The sequence below is a fragment of the Falco cherrug genome, chromosome 6, assembly GCF_023634085.1.
Source record: "Falco cherrug isolate bFalChe1 chromosome 6, bFalChe1.pri, whole genome shotgun sequence".
Taxonomy (NCBI): domain Eukaryota; kingdom Metazoa; phylum Chordata; class Aves; order Falconiformes; family Falconidae; genus Falco; species Falco cherrug.
In genome coordinates, this window is record NC_073702.1 from 29,633,743 (window position 1) to 29,639,742 (window position 6,000).

Sequence of the window (6,000 nt, forward strand, 5' to 3'; positions counted from 1 at the left end):
AGAGGTTTTGCACAACTTATGAGTAACTTTTCAAAAAACTACTGAAGTCAGAGAAAGTAATTAAAATTTGTTTGGGTTTATTTTTATTTTATGAAATCCCTTGGTGTTATTAATTCCCAGGTCTGCAATTAACTCCCAGGTCTGCAATTACAGGCTCAGGTTTCGTTGTCATTTCCCTTTGTACAGACCAAGAGCTGTTCCATGCGCAGGCACAGAAATGGCATCAAAAACCTTCTCTGAGCAAAGGTCACTTTAGATCAAGTGAGCTCTTTGTCAGCATCTCTAACAACCTGATAACAATATGTGGAAGCAAGCTGGCCAAGAGACCTAACAGGATTGAAGCCACCTTTTTCTTTCCACTTCAGCATTTCTTAGTGTCACTGAAGGGAGTTGCTGGCAGAACCCTTATCCTGTGTATTGCTGTAGTTATCCATGGTGGGTTGCCCTGTGTGCCACCTGTGAAAAACACAAGGAAGCACTGACATCTGCAGGGCTTTGGATGAAGAGCTGGAGGCACTGTATGGTGTGAAGCCAGGTCTGTGGCTAGGTCTGGAGGTGTGACAGAGGTCCATGCAGATGTGCTGTAACCAGCTAGAACAGCCCGGCTGTGGCCGTGCAGGCTTCACCAAAGGCTGTATATGCTCATGCAGGATGGTGGGTTTGCAGCTGGTGGCTTTAAGACCACTGTGTCTGCTTTTCATGGGTTGCCTATAGCTCTCTTCGTTGTGTCTACCTGAGGATGGGAGATCCTCATATCCTCTTGCCACATGGGCACCATACTCCCAGTACCTCTGAGGAGGTGATGCCACATGTACATAGACCAGTAAGAAGGGCAATGGTGCTCTCTGCACCTGTCTCCAAGGGCTTTCAAGGAGATACTTGCATTCAGTGAACCAGTATTATTCAGTGATAAGGGCTATAGCTCATCTGACTGCACAGGAGAAGAAAGCCTTCCAAATCTCCCTTTTATGTCTGTACAGAGCAAACCTCAGTATGCCCTGATCCAGCCAGAAGAGCCTGTAGCAGAGAAGATAAGGAAAAGCAGCCTCCTGTCATTCTCAGTGCAACACAGCTTGAGTACTCGGGAGTCACAGTTTGCTCTCAGCCCTGACTGGAGGAAAACGCTTGCTGACATGTCGCAGGAACTGGAGAAAAGTATGGACAGATGCTAAAGATCTTCTCAAGGTATTCTAACATGCACACCGCACCATTTGAACCTGAAGAACAGTAAAACTGTTACCCAACATCAAGCAGAGTGACACTAATAAGCATTAGTCATGGGGATGGAGGGAAGGAAGGGATTTAGCACATGCACACATACCTAAGAGAAAAAAGAATTGGCACTTCTGAAGTTCTTTGAAGAGGGTGATTTTCTATGCACTCCGAGGTTTGATCCAAGCAAATAAAACTTCCTGCACATTTTGTCCTCTGCAAGTCTCACTTACATGCCAAGGTTCTGAGCACTTAGAGTTATTTGAGAGCGAGACCTCAGCTCCCATAGACAACGCAACTGGAGTTTCCCTGGCTGTCATGATCCACAGTGGCAGTGGAGATACCTTGGAATGACAGCATGACCTTCTCTGCCATGGCCCATAATGCCGGCAGAGGAAGGCAGCACCATGACTGTGTCCTTGGCTTCCCTCCCTGTTGTCCTGGTGGGCACGGAGATGGGCGAGGATGAACTTTCTCCACACGTGAGATAGCTTGCACCGGGGTGGTGCAGGACCCCTGTGTCCTGGCTTTTTCATGCGTGTGCCACAGACAAAACCCATGCTTTGTTTCAGTTTTGTTCTTCTGAGACTCCTGAGAGGGAAACACCAGGACACTGTGGGATGAATATGAAAAATATCAACCACAATTCTTAATTATGAGTACAGCAAGTCTAGGCAAATTCAGCATTCAAGTAAACAGGGGTCTTTTTAATGGCTTCAGCTGGGCTTGGATTTTTACTCTAATTGTGTGCCTACGTGGGGTTTGAAGACTGGAATTCATCCACCTAAATGTAGGCACTTGGTGTCTAAGGTAGGTCAGTACAGAGACATAGATGCAGTCAGACCAAGGGTCAGAATGACTGAGCCCATCCTATGCCATTAACTATTAAGAGTCACTAGAGAGATTAATCTTCTAATCTGGTGCCTTGAATAGTGCCCAAGTTTAGTGGGAAGAACAGGTTGAATCACTTAAGTACCCAACTGAAACAGTGGGAAAACTGTTGCATAATTTTCCTGTGCAACACTTACTAAGATTAGGGTGGAAATGAACACGTGTTGCTGGGTCTGACTGAGGGGTGAAGAAGAAGATAATAAATTAGAAAAATTAAAATTAAAATAAAATTTTATTTTTATGCTTTATCCTAATGTAGGTAGAATGTTAAGAATTTATCACCTGAGATAAAAGACTTAATCATTGCTAAACCCTTTGGCAATTGTTTTAATAACATTAATCAAGATGAGCTCATTTAGTGCTAATGGGGGTGTTTTAAGTACTTTTATAGGATTTTCACTGAAATTCAGAATTAAATAATTGGGCCATTATTCTAAAGTGTTTTCGTCATCCCTCAGGGAAGTCCCAGTTTCTTGGGTTTCATTGGCTTGGTTTTATTTCCTCTCAAGCATTAATTCTGATTGCCCTTGACAATTCTGGAGCACCCCCTCCCAGTTATCAATTCGACCCTCTTCTGGGCAATCTGAGGTTGGTTGCCCCTAATAATCTATTTTGTCAATGCAGTCATGGATTGGAAAGATTTAAGATACCACTAAATGAGTGTGGTGATGGATGGTGAGACAGGAAGGATGGTGATTGCCATTGGCTAAAGATTCTAGTGAGCTGAGTTTTTCCCAACACCCAGACAGGGTGAGCAGTTGCCCAGTTCTGCATATAATGTTACCTTAATTACGCTCAGTCCTTATTAGGGGCTGTAGTCTTTGCAATCTGGAATGCATCAGGAGTTGCTGAAGGTGTTAGGGAGGAAGGCAAGGTGTTATGGACTTAGGTCAGTTGCCTGAATTTATGTTCTTAGTGCCAGCTGATATAACAAAATGTATCTGAAACATCCCCATAACAATGGCAGGTGTAGTGCAGGACATACGGTAGAACTTTGCCTTTCTTGAAAAGCAGTTAAATGCCATGAATGATGCCCTGGGTATCTGAAGCCACACTAAATGTTTTGGGCAGGCTGTATTGGGCCCTGCATTTGGGAATCCATTTATACCCATCCATGTCCATTTATACCCATCTACACATAAACTAGGTATCTAGACTCCTGTTATAGTTAGTGAAGATCTAGTTAACGCAGTTGCTGAAACCATAGTCAGTGGAGGTCTATTTAATGCAGTCACTGAAACCCAGTGAGTGGCTTGGATGCTTACCACTAACTGTCTACAGTCAGACAAGTTCAGTCACCCTCCAGACTCTGGTGACTGTATCGAGATGATCTCTGTTAATACAGTGTGAACTTGAATGCCTCAGGCTCAGTTCAGCTGACTATGGTGTCTAGCGCCATGGTGGATGCTCCAGAGTATCCTGGCTGGCCTCCACCTTTATCTTCAGAAGAGGCAGGACATCTTTGCCAGCCTAGTATAGATGCCCCACACATCCTATGACACCTAAAAAAATTGCCAGACGGCTACATGTAGGCACTAAACCACTGCCTTTTGTCACAGATCATTGGATGCAGTACATGAAGTCACTTCAATACAAATGCTAAAATTCTCTGAATCATTCATATATTGCTATGCTCATTTAGATGATAGTCATATTAGAAGGTTTTATTTAATCTGGTAGAAAAGTCTGTATCAGTCATTCCTAGTTTTGCTAATCACAGGAGATGTTGCCATTTCAAACATCCCAGTGAACTGTCAGGTCATATCCTACCAGCATGTTTGGTAATTCACATGCCTAAGCCCAAGGATTGACAGCATTAACTGTGTGTCGTGGTTTAACCCCAGCCAGCAACTAAGTACCACAAAGCCATTGGGTCACTCCCCCTGCCCCAGGGGGATGGGGAGGAGTATTGGGGAAAAAGGTAAAACTCATGGGTTGAGATAAGAACAATTTAATAATTAAAATAAAATAAAATATAATAATAATAATAGCAATTGTAAGCCAAATGAGAGAGAAAGAGAGAGGAATAACATTCAAAGGGAAAAAAGAAACAAGTGATGCACAACAGAGTTGCTCACCAGCCGCTGACCGATGCCCAGCCAGTTCCCGAGCAATGATACCCAGGCCCTGGCCAGTTCCCCACCGCCTCCCCCCTCCCCCCTCCCCCCCAGTTATACGCTGAGCATGATGCTCTGTGGCATGGAATATCCCTTTGGCTAGTTGAGGTCATCTGTCCTGCCCATGCTCCCTCCCAATTTCCCGTGCCCCTCCAGCCTCGTTCTCGCTGGCAGGGCCTGAGAAACTGAAAAGTCCTTGACTTAGTATAAACATTACGTAGCAATAGCTGAAACATCAGTGTGTTATCAGCATTATTCTCATACTAAATCCAAACCACAGCACTGCACCAGCTACTGAGAAGAAAATTAACTCTATCCCAGCCAAAGTCAGGACACTATAGTACATTTAAATGTGAAATGATGCATATTTTTTCATATTCAACAAACCTTTTGACTGCTGTTTTCTATTTTTTCTCAGAATAATTGAAAGTTTCTCTCTCTTACTCCATTATGATGATCCAAGATAGTACAGGATGACAGATACCTAAGTATGAGGGGAAAAAAGGAGGAAGAATATATTTTTACTTTATATCTTGCCTGGAAATAAGCTCTGAAAATTTCTTTGAAAAGATTATCCTCAGTGCAAAGATCTTTGCTCAGGTCGTTGTATCAAGCGCAATAAACAACCTACATTACATACACCAAAACTTCAGCTTCATAAATCCCATTTTCCAAGGCTTTATGTGATAATGAAGATCACATTTTGTAATCAGAGTGTGTTTATCTTGCAGCTTGTATTTTTTGTTTGGTTTCAACGGTTGGCAAATTACTCAGTGTCTCAGATGATAGGTACATTTAACAATTCATACTTTTTTATTCCCAGAACTGTTACACTGAGCAACTAATATGACTGGGAGTAGTTATTTTTAGGATAGTTTAATCATTGTGTAGGATTGTTAAGATGTCATATATTTCCTGTGTGATGGAAGCATCTCTATTTTTGTGTGCTTTGTGTTCCCACAGATGGGTCTCAGTTTTTGCAGCACACTTTGGACATGGCTTATGGCCATGCCAAATACATAATGAGTGCAGGATCCAGGTAAAAATATATGTATCCTGTTTACACTTACACAATTATAATAATCCAGTCCTCTACACCAGAATGACGTAACAGGGTTTCCATTTTAGGAGGTTAAACTCTGCCCACAGGTGTGACATATGCCCTTTGTTTCAGCATCCTACTGTTGCAGGCTGCAGCTGACCAGTATTTACATGTCTCCACTACAGCTGTAAGTTGTCAGTTTAATGAAAATGCAACCAGTCCCTGAAATTACTTATTCAGACCTTACAGAATCATAGAACCATAGAATGATTGGGGTTGGAAGGGACCTTAAAGATGGTCTAGTTCCAACCCCCCTGCCATGGGCAGGGACACCTTCCGCTAGACCTTCCAAAGGTCTAACTGGATTTGAGCTTCAGCTAAGCCAGAACTGAGTAAGAATTTCAGGATTTCAGTTAACAGGAGGTAACCGATGAAAAAACAAGCTGGAAGATTGACACCTCTTGTGCCTTTAATTCACAGCAGTGTTGCACCACACAACAGTCAAAATAGCCAAGTCCTGAGAAGCAAATTTTTCATTAATAACCCTGTGAGTTAGAGCAGAGGAAAAGCAGCTTGATTAATTGTAACATTTGTTTTCATATAACAGATTCAGAGATTCCAAGTCCAAAAGGGAGCACTCTGATTATCTAGTCTGACCTCATGAAGGGTGGGCTGCAGAGCTTCACCTGGTGATTCCTGCACAGACCGAGCGGTTCTTCCCTGCTCCGTAAGGAAACT